Source organism: Callorhinus ursinus, unplaced genomic scaffold (genome assembly GCF_003265705.2).
Source record: "Callorhinus ursinus isolate GAN/ISIS: 27379988/994484 unplaced genomic scaffold, GSC_fseal_2.0 scaffold4, whole genome shotgun sequence".
NCBI lineage: Eukaryota > Metazoa > Chordata > Mammalia > Carnivora > Otariidae > Callorhinus > Callorhinus ursinus.
Window position 1 is genome coordinate 118,398,886 of NW_027397066.1, and position 19,862 is coordinate 118,418,747.

General features: G+C 40.9%; 1 protein-coding gene across 7 annotated transcripts in view; it reads left to right on the plus strand.

Moving 5' to 3' along the window:
• Positions 1 to 2,511: 2,511 nt before the first annotated feature.
• IL15 (interleukin 15) overlaps positions 2,512 to 19,862 on the plus strand; it is a 77,322-nt gene continuing 59,971 nt past the window's right edge. For 3 of the 7 annotated variants that reach the window (XM_073892289.1, XM_073892290.1, XM_025874240.2), the window contains exon 1: positions 2,512 to 2,914. The gene's annotated coding sequence lies outside the window, so the exon portion shown is untranslated. Of the gene's footprint in view, positions 2,915 to 2,938; positions 3,446 to 19,862 lie in introns of those variants that run through there. The other 4 variants (XM_073892288.1, XM_025874239.2, XM_025874241.2 and 1 more) reach the window with 4 other exon arrangements.

Sequence of the window (19,862 nt, forward strand, 5' to 3'; positions counted from 1 at the left end):
AATCAGATGAGCTAACTTTTAACTTCTTCCACGTCATCTCAAAAGCTATTAGAAACATTTATTAGTAATTTCTTTTAAAGACAACCGCCCAGTTGGCAACCATTGTCTTTGGAATGAAAAATCAGATATTTAAAATTTATTGAACTATGATTTTATTATTAATTCTGTAAATTCAAAGAATGGTTATTATAATCCCTCCTGTGAGGTTTAGTTAACTTTTACATCTTTCTATGTTAATAATTTTATGAGTTATCTTACAGTGGTTTCAAATTATTTCATCAATCTTTGTCTTTGTTTTTAATTTATACAGTGGAATTTACTTGTTCATTGGTGTAAGTTTCAGTATCTTGCCAAACACTCTGTGGCAACTGAAAATACAAGTTGCTTATATGAGACTCTTCTGTTTGAGTGCAGTGCAACAAAAACAAATTATGCTGAAAACCCAACATCATTGAATTGTAGGCACTTACGTAACTAATTCAAAAATACTTTTATTTTCTGTAATTAAGAAGACAAATTTGACCTACATCTTTGGGAGGCAAATAATAGGGCAAAGCATATTTTATGACTAGAATAATTTTAAATTTCCCTGTATTATTACTTATGTTTTTTTAATCTCCCCAACTTGACCAAATGCTTTATATCCCATTCAGCCCATCTTGTTGCAGAACCCACATATATTAGAAGCTTGATCAATATTTATAGACCAATTTTATTATTCTTATGTGTTCAGATTATAGTTTAAAACTCAGGTTTATGAAGAAAAGTCCCATCAGTTTCCCAGAGTGTTGTGAAAACCTCTCCAGGTACTCTTGGTGATCCCATGTTCAAAGTGCACTGTCAGACATTGATGCTGCTCAGCCCCTGGGCGCGGCGGGGTGGGGGGGGGCAGCTGGAGCCCGTAGGCTAAGAGCTAAGAGCAGCTTTCTCTAGTGCCCCTGGGCAGCCCAAGCACAGCAGGATCTGAGAAGTGATAACGTGTCCTCTGGCAACAATGATATCAGGCTCTGCTGGTTGATGCTAGGTGTAGCCAATAACGTTTCTTACTGTCTAGACATCTATGTCGGCTACCGGCTGCACAACACACAGCATCCATAAGGGTGCTGAAGGAGGTATGGGAGGAGTTCACTTTGCAGGAGTCCAAGAAGCTCTGCCATAGTCCAAGTTGATAAGACACAGATCCCTTTCTCCATTCCTAATCTGTACATTCACGTGTACACATACTGTCCTCCTATTGTGGCTGCTATCTTTGTAACAGAATCCAATCCAGGTGCAGACCTGCAGTGAATGCCCATTCTGCAAATCAGAGCTTCAGCATATTGCTATGAAAAAGTCTGATTAGATTTGAGATCATTGGCATTATTACAAGAAAATTCAACATTACATTGTCTTGGACAGAAAAGAATGTTTAATTTCTTGAAATATAATTTCCAACCATGGTAAATTTTTGAATTGTTGTAAAAATGGTTTTTACAGGGGCGCCTGGATGGCTCAGTCGTTAAGCCTCTGCCTTCCGCTCAGGTCATGATCCCAGAGTCCTAGGATTGAGCCCCACATCGGGCTCCCTGCTTGGCTGGAAGCCTGCTTCTCCCTCTCCCTCTCCCACTCCCCCTGCTTGTGTTCCCTCTCTCGCTGTGTCTCTCTGTCAAATAAATAAAATCTTTTTAAAAAATGGTTTTTACATTTTTATATATCACTTTTTTGTTGATAGTGACTACCTAGAGATCAACTTTTTCATAAAAATATGAAATGATTTTACGTGGAATTTTATGCATATTTAATATTTAAATCACTTCTAATATTTTTCTATTTTTTTAACACATAGGTAATTGTAAAGAAAAGGCAGTTAAATGTTTACTAAACTCCAGGGAGCCATATCATTTTTTCTGTGACATAACTGGAAAATTTGGGGAAGCACCTTCCATTAGGGATTTTCGGTAATTCATAGGTGTTCAAGTTTCCTCAAAGTGTTTTCAAAACTGGGCAAGGACTTTTCTGCTGACTCTGTGTGGCATAAGGAGCACTCAGCTTCAAAGAACTTAGTCCGTTCTTCCAACTGTAAAATACTCTAATACCATTTCACAGGGTCCCATTTAATGGGGCCATGTGCAGTGTTTACACCCAAGTATGCACTAGACTGGAAAAGTGATCCACAGGCAGGCTCATTTCTGCCGGTTCACCCTCCATGTTAACTGCCTTGGACAAAGTAATCATCCAGCTGTCTTATTCCGTCTTCTGCAGTAAGACTTCACCTGAGCCTTCCTTCTTCCAGCCTGCGCTGCGGGCTGAGGGGCTGGTCTGGAGTAGCCGGCCAGCCCAGCCCGATCCTACTACACACTTTTCCCTTGCCTCTGGGCCACTTGCAAGCGCAACCAGCCGCCCAGGTCTCCAGGCTTTTCCGGGGAGGCCTCCCGCCCTCAGCCACGCGGGGTGGGTGCTGGGGGTGGTCTCGGAGACTTCTTGCGCTTTCCCTGCAGGTGTCCGGGAAGGTACAGGCACAGGCCAAAGCCGCAGTCCCACGTTTCTGCGAGGCGGGGCCGGCGCTCCCTGACCTCCTCCTCCCTCCAGGTTCTGCGCCCCCGGACTTGGCAGTGGCAGAAACCTGCTGAGCGTCCCAGCCTAGGGGGCGGGGAACTTGGACACCTGGGGCAGTCGTTCAGGGTCTGCTGCCACCTTCCCTTCCCCCAGCCTCCGCTGGGGATGTTTATCTTGCCCTGTGCTCCTTGCTGTTTTCTCTTTCACTTTTCTTTTCGCTGGGGGTTGGGACTCCCCTAGGGTCGGGGTGCCCAGGGGGAATCCCGGCTGACTCGCTCGTTGCAGTCGAAGCCCATCGCCAGGGAAGGGAGCCGGGTGGCCGCGCCCGTCCGGCTGCGCCGCTTGCCGCCCCCAGCCCTGCAGCCCGGACTCGATGGAGGTAGAGTTCGGCTTCTTCGCTCTGGGAGGGGAGGTGGTGGTGGTTGAAAAGGGGATGGAATTTTCCCCGAAAGTCTACACTTCGGGCCTCTCCCAGCTCCGGGCGGACCCACCCGTTTCCCGCCACCGGCTCGCCCCGCCCCGCCCTGCCCTCTCACGGGGAACACTTGACCACAACTTTAGTTTTCGGTTGCACTACGCACAGAGGTTTTTCCCCTTCTGACCCTTTATTCCTCCCATGCCCTTGGCTCGCCATCCTCCGCTTCTAGAGGTGCGCAGCTTGCTCGTCCGCTTGCGGGTCCAGCGCGGCTCCTCCGTGCGCTCGCGTCTTTCGGTGTTGCAGGCAGTGGAGTAGGGGGAGGCAGCGCCCGGCGCCGGGCTCTCCCCTCCGCTGACTCTGCAGCTGACCCGCGGAGAGCGAGAGACGTGCGTCTGGCTGCCCCCGCCAAGCTGCCGGTTTCGGAGAAGACGCCGTCTGGCAGCACGGAGCGCTGAGTTCTGCACCTAACCGAGCTCAGAGAGTTCAAGAAAGGTACCGCAGCTCCCCGCTTCTTCCCTGCCGCCTCCCAAACTCCCTGTCGGTGGGCGCAAGGGTGTGTAGGGCCCTGCGCGTCTGTGGCTACCTTTGTTTGCAAAACCGAGTTACCCTCCCCTTCTTGGATAAGGACCCTCGTCTTCCTAGGGAGAGGAACTTGCAGAAATGGTTACTGCTGAGCAATCAGGCCTGGGTCTATATTCTCAGTTCCAACCCTGGACAAGCCACTCATCTCTTAGAAAAGCGGTCTTAGTAACTTGGAAGAGATGCGGGAGACTTTAATTGCAATAAAACCCTTATCCAAGGTGGATTTAAATGAAAATCCGGTTTTTTTCCAACTGAGATTGCATTTTGCGAACGGATACAATTCATTTTAATTTATGTAATGCCGTGCATTTAAGATTTTGATAGCTTCAACGTAGCCATAAGCAAGGTTATTCTTAAACGATGCGTGTAACAGATTCTTAAATAGGGTGAGTCAGAAGTTTCAAAACTGGAAGTAAAGTGGTTGTCGCTAGCTGTTTTTCCATTATGTTTTTTAAAGCTACTTTCTAATGTTATGACACGGGTGATGACATCTACTTGTAACTGGTAGGCATCCTCCTCTTCTCGGTGTACCTAACGAGGTTTTACTGACTTGACTGAATGAACAGATTAGATCTGGGTGGTTGTGGCATCCTGCAGTGGGATGGCTGTGAGGGGGACTGTTCTACTGAAAGCAGCAAGGTGCAATATAGATTCAGTTTTTAAACTCCTGTTGTTTTATTGAAAAGCAGTGTGGTGGGCAAGGTAGACAGAGGAAGGTGGTACAAAGAAAAGAACATAAAGAGATGTAAAGGAAGGGACTGAAGAAAAAAAAGCAACAGGCTTCTTAGATTTAAAAAGTGATGAAGAATTTAAAATTTGATGTAATCAAGTTAAGAAGTCTCAGAAAGTTCTAAAGGTTTGTTATGATTGTGTTTAAAGTCACATTCTTCCATCTCTCCCTGTGTTTTCTCCTCTCAAAGTTTTAGTCGTACTCAGAATGGCCTTTCCTGCAGTATCATCTGCTCTGTGACAGAGTGACACAGAGGAGTTAGGTTGGTCACTGGTCCTGAAGCTCTAGTAGGCAGTGTTCCCATACTTTGTTTTTTAACTTCTTATTAATCTATTAATGTATGTATTATTTTTTATTAAGTAAGCTCTATACCCAATGTGGGGCTCGAAGTCAGTTCCCAAAGATCAAGAGTCACATGCTCTACTGACCGAACCAGCCAGGCGCCCCTTCCCATACTTTGGATTCACTCTTCTCTGACAGTCTGGAGTGGGAACTCCAGAACCTGGTTTGAAGTTGTAGTCCTGAAAATCCAGATTTTGGTGGGCTTAAAGAAAATGATTTGATGCTTTTTGTTTTCACCCATGAGATTCAGATATAAATGTCAGCAGCTCTATTGCAAGACATACTAGTTGTTAATGAAATACATGTTTATCAACTTCTTTGAAGGAAGGAGAAAATCAGTGGTTTAAAGTTTATTGAAACAGAGTTTGGTAATTGAAGGATTTTAAACCCCAGGAGGTTCTCCATCTCAGGTTTGCTGGCTCTGAATAGATTTCAGGAAGGCTATGATTGAAGCCCTGAAATGTTATGGATAAGTGGATTTTTCTTAGGAAAATATCGACAACTCTAATTAGGTTTTTAAGTGGGTCTTGAACCCCAAATAGTTTTAAAAACATCTTAAACTTAGAAAACTGTCCTTTTCTTCATTTATCTCTTAGAGTTTACTGTTAAGTTTGCTCTCTAGGTAGCTGTTCTTTAGAAGGTTAGTTAATGATAATACAGAGAGTTCTGTCTTTCTGCCAGCAACTTGAATTATGGGAAATAATATGAATTATAGCTAATACTTGTTGAGTTCTTATTATGTACTGGACGTTGTTCCAAGTATGTATTTTTAAAAATCATCATAATAAAGTTATGTGGTGGTAGGGACTGTATTATACTGCTGAGAAAATTGAAGCATAGGGTAATAAATAACTTTTCCAAAGTTACAGAACTAGTAAAGTGCTAGAACTGAGGATTTGAACCCAGACAGATTTAAGATCACGGGTATTTATGAAGAATGATATTTCCATATAAGTATTTCCCACAATTTGGCAGTGACAACTAACCACGACTTCATTTTGACGGACGCAGTGTTATAATGATAGAATGTTGGTTTTCAAGTAATACTGCTTATATAGTATTTGCATGATTGACATCAATCATTAATTATATATTTCAAGATTAGCTTTATGATCAACTAATATTCACATGAGTGTCCATATGTGTTTGATTCCTTGGAGAAACTTCTTTCATGGTTCCTGAATGAAAACATTAATTTGCATCAGTTTTTGCTGATAGGGCTTGGCATAGGTGCATGTGGATTGATCTATATGCTGAATTTATCCATCTCCCTGTCCATTCATCCATCCAAGTGGGAAGCTGGGGTTCATGGAGAGATCAGAACAGAAGCCTTTCCCATTATATCACAACTGAGGTGGTGTAGTCAACTATTTGAGAAGCTTTTTCAGAGGCTTTATGGTATGAGGGTTGGCAAGAGGCCAGCTGCTTTCCTTAGTTCAATACTAGCTCTTTGATTTACTTACACAGTGATTGCAGATTACTGCATGAGGCTATTGAGATTGAATAATGCTTAAGTGCTTGCTACTATCCTATTTGGATGGATTGAGTGGAAAAATTCCATAGGGAAGTTGGAAGAACCTTTGTTGTTTTAGCTAGTCCTGCAGTATATTCACTATTAGCTATTTAATGGTGAATTTTACTAATTATTATTATTATTATTATTTAAAGATTTTATTTATTTTTCAACAGAGAGAGAGACAGCGAGAAAAGGAACACAAGCAGGGGGAGTGGGAGAGGGAGAAGTAGTATTCCCGTGGAGCAGGGAGCCCGATGTGGGGCTCGATCCCAGGACCCTGGGATCCTGACCCGAGCAGAAGGCAGACGCTTAACAACTGAGCCACCCAGGCGCCCTTTATTAATTATTATTATATATTTATTATTTATTATTTTGCTTTATCTTTTTTTTTCCAAGTTCCTCAGTACTGGAATCAGATGTAGGAAATAAGAAGCTCTTTGGTCTCATTTCAATTCAGCAGTGCTATTCGTATTCATTTTATATCTGGAGGCAGGGTATATGTATACATATATTTTTCACTGTTTTATTCCACTGTGACTCTAGTAGTGTCTTGCAGGTCATTTTTGAAAGGACCAAAATATACATATATACATATATGTATATGCATATATATGTGTGTGTGTACAAAATGTATATTTTGTATATAGACCATATAAAAATGGATAAAAAAAGTCTGAATGTGTATTCGCTCATCATGTTCTAGTAATACATAGTTGCTTCTTCTCCTGATGCTAAAGTTTCTCCAAGTGCTAACAGACTGCAGAGGGGATCAGAAAAGTGACAGAAAGTATTTTGTTAAATAAAGGAATTGAAACTGAAAATGATCCTACAAGAAGAAAATATGTTGGTTGTAAAGTTGTGGGGGTGGGGGAGCTGTACTTATCACAGTGACACAGGAAAGAAGCCCTGTGATACATTCAATAATCCCTTGTATCATTTCATTCTCACTGGGCATTTTGCTTATATGCCTGCTAATAGAAATTCAAGAAATGAAATACCCCTTGGGCACTGTTAGCGCTGACCTACAAAATACTCAATTATTCTTTAATTCAACATTTTATAGTTAGAAAGTTTACAATGTTTTCCAACTTCCGTGTTCTTCTTACTCCTCTGCAACAAAAAGTATATACATTTAAATTTAATTTTTAAAATAATTTTGTTAAAATTATCCCTTATGTTATTTTAAATATTAGTACACGGGTAACCAAAGTAATTCATTAACTTTTGATAAGTAATTATGAGGCATAACACTAAACTATACTGGAAATGTATATCATAAATGTAGGTATGGGTAGTGTTGATATCAATGCTTTCCTGAAAGAAGTTTCTCTAATATCAGTTTTTCAAATTGCCCCTTTATTTGGCACCCTGGGGAGGCAAGACATATGGTGGGATTCTGAATGGGAGAGAGATGTGCCTTCCTTTGGTAAAATGGTTGAAGGGTAATTATGAAAGGGGAAGTGGGAAAGGAGAACTTGCCAGAAAATGCTTGCTGTTGGCACATTTCAGGCATATCACTTATAGAAAAGGGTTCCTATGGAAATATTGGATCTGGAAGTTGGTTCCTTTAGAACTCTCTATATCCATATAGCCCTTGGAAAGCTGTGGGGTTCCCCAGGGGTGCCTGTTGCTTACTTTGAAGATCTCTGATCTGGTTCAGCCTGTCGCCCGCCCTCCTAAGGTTGGTTTGTAGATTGCCAGGGCTCATTTTGCTTAAAACAGAGACTGTGTGTGTGTGTGTGTGTGTGTGTGTGTGCGCGGGCGGGGGGGGGGGGGGGGGGTAGAGGGCGGGGGGGGGGGGGAATAGCTTCCAGCCAGGCTTGGGGGCTTGGATAGCCTTCCCAGCCTGGGCTCCTCTTCCATGCTAGTTCCAGTCACACTTCTCTGTGCTCTAGACACACTTGCTATTCCTGCTCACTTCTTGTCATCCTTCCTGTGCCCTGCTGAAAGCATTCGACCTCCATAACTGTTGCTGCCCCTTTATACTGCCCAGGTGGAATTATTTTTTCCCTTATATGAATTTATTTGTTGCTGTGATAACTTTTGTCTCTGTAAGTTCATCTTATTATGTGTGTCTCTACAGTCACATTTTGAATATTGACAGTGTGAGCCCAGCCCAGGGTTGGTCACATGGTTGATTTGTATTGACTTTGATGAGAGTCAGGACGTTCAAGTTTGACAACTAAGCAGAGGAATGTAAACAGGTAGAAAACAATAGAGCAAAAACAATGATGGACTATTATCATAAAAACAGTATTGGGGGGAAATCAGTCTGGGGTAGGATTTATTGAAGAAAAAACAAGTTGGAGATAAGGAACCCAGCCAGAAATCCATTGCAGTCCTTCAGCTGTGCAGTCTCATTCTTGTTTTCTGCTCATGGACAGAGCCTCTAGTAATTCATTCTTTCTATCATCAATTTTTGTCTCTCTGTAATGGGTCTTTCCCATCACTATAATTTCTCCCATAAACAACAACAAAAACAACAAATGGCTGTCTTTGGCCTCAGGTTTCTCTCCAGTCACCACCTGGTTTTTCGGTCCCCATTTTCAATTCTACTTTCTGTCTCCAATTTCTCTCTTCTCACTGTCTCTTGAACCAGGCAGGCTGTCATCCCCACTACTCCACTAAAACTGTCCTTGTCAAAGGTACCAAGACCCGCCATGTTGGATCCCATGGTAAGGGCTTGATTCTCTTCCGGTGCACTCTTTCAGCAGAGTTTTTTTTCAGAGTTTTTCATTTGGCTTCCAGGCAGTCCCCCCTCTCCTGCTTGTCCTTCTGCCTCACCATCACCCATTTCAGTCTCTTGCGTTTCCCTAACCTCTAAACAGAGGAGTCAACGGGCTCAGTCTCTAGGTCCTTTCTCTGTGTAACTCACTCCCTTGGTGATCTTATCCAGCCTCGTGGTTGTTAATGCCTTCCTAGAGTGGTGATTTCTATATCGGGTCATGACCTCCCCCTGAACTCCAGACTTGTATATACAACAGTTTAGTTAGTATTCCTGAGGAGATGTCTAGGACTCACTGGATTCCTGGCTTAACCCCCAAACTGCTTCTTCCACTGTCTCCCTCCTCTTACTTGGTGGCAGTTCCATTCTTTGAGTTGCATAATCACTTAGTCCATCTCAGAGGTGTCCTTACTTCTCTTTTTTCCACCCCCCACATTTTAATCTGCCACCAGGTCGTTTAGCTGTCCCTTCAGAGTATATCCCACATCTGACTTCTCGCCAGCTTCACTGCTGCCACCTGGATCCAAGCCGCTCTTATCATGCCTCAAGGTATTACTGCAAGATTGGTCTCCCTGCTGCTATACTTGCCCTTCCCCCCAGTCTGTTCTCAATGGGACACAGCAGCCAGAAAGCTTCTGTTTATTTGCCCTGCCTACATTAAACAAACAAAAAAACAAACGCACAAAACAAACAAGCGAACCCTCAAAACAAACAAACAAACTCCCAGAAACCACTGGCTTAACAAATAGTAATTTGTTACTTGTGATTCTGCAGTCTGGGCTACATTCAGCTCCTTAGCTCTTACTAGGCCCCTGGGGAGGAAACATTCCGGAAGGTTTCTTCATTCCTACATCTGGCACCTCATTTGGGCTGGCTGGAAAGTTAAAGGCACCCTCCTTTGAGTCTTTCTTTCTTTTGCATAAGAACTAGCTCTTGTCAGCAGCTGAGTAAGCCACTTCCTGCCCTGAGTTTGGGATCTAGGGACCTTTTGTGTCCTTCCTTTCGTTTACCTGGTGGTGAGTTTTTTTTTGTGTGTTTTTTTTTTTAAGTACAATTTCTTTTAAATCGTGAAGGCTTCCTATAAATTTTATTGAGGTTCACTCCATTAGAGAAAGATGTACCCATAAGACTTTCATGACACACCCCTCTTTACTTCGGCTGTAAGTCAGAATGCTATAGGAGAAACCCATTCAGAATGCTGTGGGAGAAACCCTTAAGGTTTTTTGAAGCATTTTTGTCCTGCTGACTGGTTCTATGAGGCACTACCTTCATCTGAGGTCTTAATGAGGCATCTTCCAGCCACGCACTTGATTTGATCTTTAACCTGAGAACACATTGTGCTAATAGAACTTGGATTTGAACTTTGTCCTAGGACTGCTTCTTTCTTTGAGAATCTTCTGCTGTCTGGAGAGGAAAGAATGACAAAAAATTTTCTTTTCTAAGCTGGCAAATCCTGGGTTGAACAATTTTCTCTAAATCCCACTTGAACACTTTAGTTCATCTTTCTCTTCCTGTAATTAATCTTGGGCAGCTAAATGGAGCCAGTTATCATACACAGAAATCTTCCTAGTCAGGTCCACAAGTTCATTAGATATATTTTCTTTCTTCTGTATTATTGCAGTTTTGCCAGGCATTTGGCCACGATGTAACGTGTTGCCCTCTCTCCAGCCGCCAGTAAGAAGTTCATCATTGCCTTTCTAACTTTTACTAGAAAGAGTAGCTTTGCTGCTCTTCAGGTGTCTACCCACCACCTGGTCTCATTAACAGTTTTAGTATCAGTTTTTAATTGCTATGTGATAAACTCCTCCAAAATTTCATGGTGTGAAACAAGAACCATTTTATTTGTTCAAGGTTTGGAGGTTAGAAATTTGGACAGGACACGGTGGCAATGACTTGTCTCCCTTTCACAGTGTCTGTGGTCTCAGCTGACTCCAGTTGTCCAAGGACTGTTTGAGATGGCTCAAGACATTGGGTCAGGCTGCTGGTGGGTTCTTTCATTCTATTCCACTTGGCCTTTCCAAATGGCTAGATTGGGCTTTCTCATAGCCCGATGGTCTCAGGGTTGTCAGACTTCTTATATAGTATTCAGCTTCCATAAAAGAGGAAGTGGGAGCTGCAAACCCTTTTAAGGCCTGGGTATAGAATTCCCAGACTTTACATTTGTTTCATTCTATTGGGAATAGCAAGTTAGAAGGCCATCTCAGATTCAGTGGGAGAGGACGTAGACTCTACCTCTTGCTGGGTAGTTTGTCATCCTTGTTCAGCGAGGGATGGTGCCGATGATGTCAGCCATCTTTGGAGATGATCAGTCACACACTGTGATCCTGTTAAAACATTAATTAGGTCATGCTCCTCCTCTATTCAAAACCCTCCTTAGCCTTTTCACCTCACTTCTATAAAAGCCAAATTCCATTGCAAAGGTCAGTAAGGCCCTAAGTGGTTTTTATCTCTATCTTACCAACTATTCTTCCACTATTTCAGTCACACTGACAGCCTTTCTCCTCATCACACATACTGCTCTGTTTTTATCTAAGAGTCTTTGAACTTGCTGTTCCCCTACTTAGACTGCTCTTCTCTCAGATATAGCCTACTCCCTTACCTCACTGGCTTGGTTCAATATCCCATTTGTGGTGAGGTTTTTCCCTAACTCATGTACTTCCTGTTGCACTCCCATCAGCACTGTGTTTAAACTCTTCTCCATACACCCGTAACTATCTGAAATACTACTAGGTTTATAACTACTGGGTTTAAAATACTGTCCAAAACTCTTAGGGTCAGATATGTTTAGAGTTCAGATTTTTTTCAGTTTTTGGAAAGGTAATAGTTACCGACTGAATTGTGTGTCCCTTCCTACCCTACCCTAGCCCCCATGCAAGAGAGGCTTACTCTTTTAGAAACTTTCAAATATGCAATACAGTATTAACTATAGTCACCATGCTGCACATTACATCCCATGGCTTATTTATTTTATAACTAGAAGTTTGTACCTTTCAACTTCTTTTACCCATTTCACCCATTCCTCAACCCCCTGCCTCTGGCAACCACCCATCTATTTTCTGTATCTATGAGTTCATTTTTTTTTTAATATACCAGTCTTTAAAGAGTCACTTCCTCTGTGAAGTTCTCCAGCTAAAGCCCCAACTTTACCTCCTCTCAAGCCCCGTGGAAATACTGACTACATTTCTCCTTTGTTTTTGTCCCCTCCCGATGGATACGTCTCTAATAGTATTGGCAGTATTTTATTATATTGACTTGTTTTCAGATTGACTTTCCTCTTGAGTAAATGACGAAAGTGGTACCAAGAATGACAAGAATTGTGATGATAGAGTTGGAAGGGCTGGGGTTTGGGAAACACCGCATCCTTGTGTGCCTAGCACCTTGCCTGGCACATAATAGATCTTTAATAATGTTATTTTTGTTGTCCATAATCTATCACATATTGCTGAGGGGCCAAGTGATAAAAGGTTTTGAGAAAAGGAGTTTGACTAGATTTGACCAGAAATAAATCATCAATGATCATATAGCTGTTGGAAAACCATTCCCAGCATTGGAAAACCAATACCAGCATATTGTCAGGGTCAGGAAGGGAAATAGAATTTCCTGAGGATCTAATTTGGGCCAGACTACTGATAGAATCCTTACATTCATTTTTAGGATGATGCATATGAGCTTTTTAGATCAGCATGAGCTTATTAGAACTAAAAAAAAAGAGGGTGCTGTTTAATATTTTGTGCCAGTTTTTATTGAGGGGATAATTTTATAAATTGCAAAGTAAATCCTTCAATAAATGAAAGGAAATAGAAACAAGATACACCCTATTCTCTAAATTTTTTAATAGAAATTTTTTCATTTTCTTAATTCTATTTGCCAATTATTTTGAAAAAAAAATTTCAAAATACAAAAAAATGAAAAAAATTTTTGTAAAAATGTAGTACTGTTAATATTTAATTTATTTAGTGCTCCTTCTCCTGAGAATCCAAGGAAACAAATACATAGTCATAACAACTTTATTATGTCACTTTAAAATTTGCAGTAACCCCAGATGTCAGATTTTTAAGAATCTGTATTTTATATCATTAGACTTTACCCCTGGACTCTTCTCATTGTTTTGTGAAGGACTTCTAAAACTTCAGACCTGTGGTTTTATGATGGCTGATTTAGATTTGATATTGAGGTAGCTCTCTTCTAAACCTTGACCTTTCTTAATTAAAGAGACATTACGTTTGGCCTCTGCAGTTTATAAAGTATTGGCTCCCAGGCTATGGTTTTGAATCAAGTAGGCTTACAACGGACCAGAAACCTTCCTAAAAATAGCAAATATTTATTGAGCACTTATTCAGTGCATGGCTCTTTGCCAAGTGGTCTTAGGGATAAAAAACTGAACCAAATATAATTCCTTTCAGCAGCTTGTTATTCTACTGGAGCAATTAATATTGGTATCTGGAGAGCTGAGTCATCCAGTATACTTATACTGAACAGCTGTCCATTCTCTAAACATGCTATGCTTTCTGTCATTGCAAAGCATGTGGACATGCACGTCCCTCCTCAGGAATGCATTATTGCATCCAATATTTTTTCCTGTACCCTTTCTTCTGACTCACACACCTGGTCCAGAGGTTTCAGTTTCATATTGTTTCTAGGGCAGATTTTCCTAAACTTCCAAGATTGGATTAGGTATGCCTTGTTCCTTTTTTTTTTTTTTTGAATTCAGTTAATTAACAGATAGTGTATTGTTAGTTTCAGAGGTAGAGTTCAGTGATTCATCAGTTGCATATTAATACCCAGTGCTGATTACATCATGTGCCCTCCCGTATCGCTTGTTCTTAACTTTATTTAGTAAATATTTCAATAGTTAGCATTTATTGTTGGCCATGTGGAGAGCATTTCAACTTGTGGAATCCTTGTAAACTCCTTGAGGTGCTTTTCTCACTGCTTTTCAGGTGACTCAGAAGCACCAAGGCCTTGTGCCCAGGGTCCACAGCTAAGTCTCTCTACAAAGCCTGTATGCTTCAACTAGCACGTGCTATTTTTATTGGAAAAATTAAGAAGAGGCATAAAGATTAAAAGGGAGGAGGTAGAACTATTATTTATAAGTAAAAGCCATAAAAATTAACAATCTATGAAAACTAATAAACAAGCTCAGCAAGACAGAGTAACAAAAACTCAGTAGCAGTTTTTAATACTAAATAAAATATCAGCTAACGTAAAAATAAAATGCATGGCACAACTGCCCCCACCAGGAAGACATTTATCATAATCAAATGGGATTTACTTGAGGATTGTATGGATAGTCCAATATTAGAAAATCTATCAATATAATGCTAATGGATGAATGCAGGAGAAGTTATTATCAAGCATTTGGATAAGAGCTTCATAAGATTAAATAGGATCTTCCAAATGAGTGAATGAATGAATGATATCTGGTAAATAATCTCTAGTAAATGTCATTCTTCAATAATTTTATTTATTCGATAGAGAGAACTCGAGTGAGAGAGTGAGAGAGAGCCTGAGCAGGGGAGAGGGGCAGAGGGAGAAGCAGATTTCCCATTGAGCAGGGAGCCCAGTGTGGGGCCGGATCCCAGGACCCTGGGATCATGACCTGAGCTGAAGGCAGATGCCTAACCGAGTGAGCCACCCAGCCGCCCCTAGTAAATGTCATTCTTAATAAAGAAATTTAAAAAGCATTTCCTTCAGTTTTGGAGAATGATGAGGATGTCAGTATCCACACAACTATTTAACAGAGTACTGAAAACAAAGATAATAGCCACTCATTTTTCCTGAGTACTTACTATGTCCCAAGCAGTATTCTAAGTGCTTCGTAAGTTTTGCTTATTTAAACGACCAGAAACGTTACATTCTTTACTTATCTTTGCTTCCTATATCTTTTTGCTTTCTCCAAAAATTACTTCAAACAGGCCATAAAGGGTGAATTTTTCTGACGTCTTGTGTGCCTGTGAATATATTAATTTTGCCTTCACATGTAAATAACGATTTACCCAGATATTTAATTCTAGGTACAAAGTTAATTTTTCTTCAACATTGTGGGGACTCTGCTCCATTACCTTGCATCTGTTGTTCCTTTCAAGATGTCTGACATCATCTGACCTTTGTCTGCTTTCACTCTGATGAATATGGTTGAAGTTTCTCTTTGGCTTGAATTCTTTTTAACATTCCAGTATAGTTAACATACAGGGTTATGAGTTTCAGGTATATAATACAGTGATTCAGCAGTTCTATGCAATACTCAGTGCTCATCATGATAAGTGTACATTTAATCCCCTTCTCCTATTTGACCCATCTGTTTATTCTCTATAGTTAAGAGTCTGATTTTTTTGTTTCTCTTCTTTTTTGTTCATTTTTTTTTGTTTCTTAAATTCCACGTATGCGTGAGATCATACAGTATTTGTCTTTCTCTGACTGACATATTTCACTTAGCATCATACTCTCTAGCTCCCTCCATGTTGTTGCAAATGGCAAGATTTCATTCATTTTTATGACTGAGTAATATTCTATTGTGTACATGTATATCTATATATATCTATTTGTATATCTATCACATCTTCTTTATCCAATCATCTATCAGTGGACACTGGGTTGCTTCCATAATTTGGCTATTGTAAATAATTGTTGCAGTAAACATTAAAGGTGCATCTGTCTTTTCAAATTAGTATTTTCATATTGGAATTACTGGATCCTATGGTAATTCTAGTTTTAATTTTTTGAAGAACCTCCATACTGTTTTCCACCATGGCTGCACCTGTTTACATTCCCACCAGCAGTGCAAGAGGGTTCCTTTTTCTCCACATCCTTGCCAACACTTGTTCTTTCTTGTGTTTTTGATTTTAGCCATTTGAACAGGTGTGAGGTGATAGCTCACTGTGATTTTGATTTGCACTTCCCTGATGATCAGTGACGTTGAATATCTGTTCATGTGTCTGTTGGCCATTTGTATGTCTTCTTTGGAGAGCCTTGAATCTTTCCGGATGCCACTAAAATATGCCTGGCTGTGAGTGGGATGTGTTTTTAATTTCTTTTCTTTGGTACTCTTATCTTCTTTATTTTGAGGTCTTATGTTTAGAATTTTGGAAAAATCTTGGTTATTATCTTTTCATTTATTACCTTATTTTTTTCAGACTGCAAGTAGACAGAGTTGCAATTCCTACTCTCATCTTCTATCTACACTTCCTTTATTTTTCCCCATCTAATTGTTAGTTCCTAATGCCTTGCAGGATACTGCCTGATCTAACAGTCTGGTTCATTCTGCCACTCTCCAGCAATATTCATTCTGACATTCAGGCTATCTACTTAAATCTTTACTTTTATCACTTGTGGGTTTGTTGTTTTTTTTTTTTTTTTGTAATATTTACTATACCCAGTTATTTCTTCATATTTTTTGTTCCTGATTCAGATTTCCAAAATCCTTCTTATGTTCTGCCAAATATTTTTTAGTTTTTTAAATTCTTGTTTTATCTGTTCCATTTGGCTTTTCCCATCTGGTCTACATTTTTTTTTTTCAGTTTTGCCTCTCTCTTATAGAGACCCCACTACATATTCTTCTCTATAAACTTCTCTTTCTTAAGTTGAGGTCATCATTGGCTAGCATTATCAGCCAAGAGACAAAACCCTTGACTCTAGCTTATGTCCTCCAACTGTGTAGGTGTGGGGTCCCCTTCAGGTTGAAGAGCCTATACTGTTGAACAACTGCCTGACTCTCTCACAAGTCTAATACCTTGTTCAAGGATCTTTCCCAGTCCCTTGTTCTAGGTACTCCTTCTGTCTTGCACCAGTGATGAGAAGAACAATTAGTTGGATCCAGGGTATGTGCTTATGCAATCATGTTGCCGATTTTCCAGGTTCTGAAAGCCCCGCAATCCAGGCCTAATCAGAAAGTGCCTGTTAAGGTTAACACGTGCAATAAAAAAAGTATCTCCTAACCCTACTTTTCAGGGAAAATACGGGAGGAAACAAGGTACAGCAACTAGAACCTTCCTCTTCTTCTCATCCTCTACTTCTGGTCCTAGGTTGTCCAACTCTGGTCTACCGAGATGAGATACAATGTCCTCCTTTTTTCCAAGGGAGTTTTTACAGTTTTCGCATTAACTCGTGAGTGTGGGTTGACATTCCACAAACTATCTTATTTCTCTGGAACCTACAGGGCAGATTTCCAAAGAAAAAGCTAGTTCTTACCGGTTCTTCATTTAATTTGGAACTGCCTGGGATTATTTTCCCTTCTCCCAAGTGATTCATCCAAGAAACAGTACATATGTAAATATATGATGATATTTACCATTATTATCGTCAAGCCACATCGGACAAAGATCTCGAAGATCCCATTGTAAGAGCAAGAGGGTGTTGGCTTAGCCACAGGGTAAAGGAGATTATGGAATTTCTCTCTTCCCCGTCCCCCAAGGTAGAGAGGTGTCAGTTGGGCTACAGTGGTTTAGGATGACACAGAGTTGTTATGGGTGGCCTGTTTTCTTTAGTTGTTCTGACCCAGAAAGTAGCTGTTTGGAAACAATTAGAGTAAATGGCATAATCACAGCATTTTGCTGATAGTGCCATTGCTGGGACAGGATAGTTAGATCTAAGGTATGAAATTAAAACAATTCAAATTCCACTAATACTGCCCTTTAGTTATGATCAATACATATCAGACTGTAAGCCCCAAGCATTTTATAACTCTTGATTTTTGGGATAAGTAGACCTGTTTTGAAATTGAAACTAATATGGAGAGGGGACATAGCACATGCCTTGTGCTTCCTGTTGACTGAATGAACTACTGGTTAAGACTTAAACCGGGAATCCAAGACGACACTTGGTAAACCCCAGTTTTACCTCTTTGTGTAAAACTGGACAATGCATTTAGTTTCTCTGCACTTTTTTTCTCTTCTGGAAAATTAAGATGATTAAAGCCAAGGAATTCCCTCAGGTGTCAAATCTGACAGCACTGATGATTGATATAACGTGGATGGATTTGACCATATGCTGATAAGCTACCTGTGACCTTAAGAGATGTTCTCGGACACTGAGAAGGGCTTTGGACATCTTCCAGTCTAGTTTCTTTATTTTAAAGATAAAGAGGTTAAGAGACACAAAGTACCTTGCTAAGGTCACATAGGTTTCTAAAGACAGAACCAGGATCAGGGTTGGCTTCTCTAGGCTTTCAGTCGATTCTGTGCTTTTGGTAAGATTAGGGAGGCTCCCAGATTTTATCAAGGAGCCGTCAGTCTCAATGTTGCATAAACCATAGTTTTGGAAATTGCAACGTTTTTGTGATGAATAGTTTGTAAAGATGTCTGCATGGCGTCTGATAAAAGAAGAGATAGTGAACAACACTGCTATTGTTTACACAAGTCCAAAGAGAGAAATTCTGTGTCTATAGAAATGAATATCTGTGGTCCCAGCAAGTGGTAGTGGCACACTTCATGGTGGTTGCCTAGAGGGCTGTGTTCTGTTACTGAATGGAGATTCTTTTCTTTTTTTTTTTTTAAGATTTTATTTATTTATTTTGACAGAGAGACAGAGAGAGGGAACACAAGCAGGGGGAGTGGGAGAGGGAGAAACAGGCTTCCCACGGAGCAGGGAGCCCAATGCGGGGCTCGATCCCAGGACCCTGGGATCCTGACCTGAGCCGAAGGCAGATGCTTAACAACGGAGACACCCAGATTATTTTCTATGCTGTTTTCTATCCCAGATGATATATTCTACAAGACCATTTGGTTTCATTTGCTCCCATTCCATGTTTGTCACAAATCTTCTCATTAGTAATTTGGTCATTTAAGTTAATAGGACAGCCTCTGTTTTGTAGGGATGGCTTTGGCGCAAAAAGCTGTCACTCTATCTCTCCACCAGGGGGGATGGGGGGACCTTCAAAAGAAATGTGACATTTTAGGCTACAAAAATACAGCCATTTGGAGGTATTCTGTCAAATTCACCCAACAGAAATAGTCAGATTTTTAAACACTGTTAACAAATATGTAATCCCATAGAAGGAACGGGGCACACTACGTGTTCGGTGAGGTTTATATTACCCATTTTTCTTTGCACACAAGCTGAGGAGCATGGAAGAATTGATAAAAAGCAGAGAAAAATGGAAAGCAAAGGTTAGAAAGAATAAAGGAATGACAATATATTCATAGTGGTGGTTTTGGTAGCTACTATTTAAATAAGAATATCTAGTGAGACTAGGGAAAGAGGAGATAAAGAACTAAAACATCTGATGCAATGTCCTAATCTGGGGGCAGGCACTCTGTTAGCTGTGTCCCAGGAAGTTGCACGCAGCCCTGGGTGGAGAGAAAAAAGCCAGCAGTGCTGTCAAAGATAGAGAAGTTCTGCATCCAGTCCGGGGAAAAAAGGCCGACAGCCACATGGACCACCCTAGAACTCAAGAGTCCAAGCACTCTGCCGATTGCAAGTAAATTTTATGAATAGAGACAGTCTGCCTCTTGGCAGTTTTTTTTTTTCCAGAGATTTTATTTATTTTAGAGAGAGAGAGAGAGAGTGAGCGAGAAAGCACAAGTAGGCAGAAGGGCAGACAGTGGGAGAGGGAGAAGCAGACTCCCCACTGAGCAGGGCACCGATGAGGGACTCGATCCCAGGACCCTGGGACCATGACCTGAGAGACGCTTACCTGACTGAGCCACCCAGGCACCCAGCCTCTTCCCAGTTTTATAAGCACAATTGCTTTGCTATGGAGACTTGAGCAGTTGAGGTTACTCGTCAAGAAGGAGCCCAGCAAGTAATGCTTTAGAAACAAGACCTTTGGGACTACTACAGCAAATTTGTGGCCACTGTGTTGATTCAGAGCTTCGGTGTTCAGAATAAATCACTTGATGCATCTCATAACAAGCTGGGTATTTGGAATGGGAAATACCAAAGGCCTAATCAGCCAGAAAAAATAAAACATTAGAGGAACGACAGCCAACTCTGGCAAGACTGTCGGGACAGGACACTATCTCAGCATGTGTGGCCGAAAGTGCATCTGTGTTTAATATAAAAGATCTACTTTGCCTTA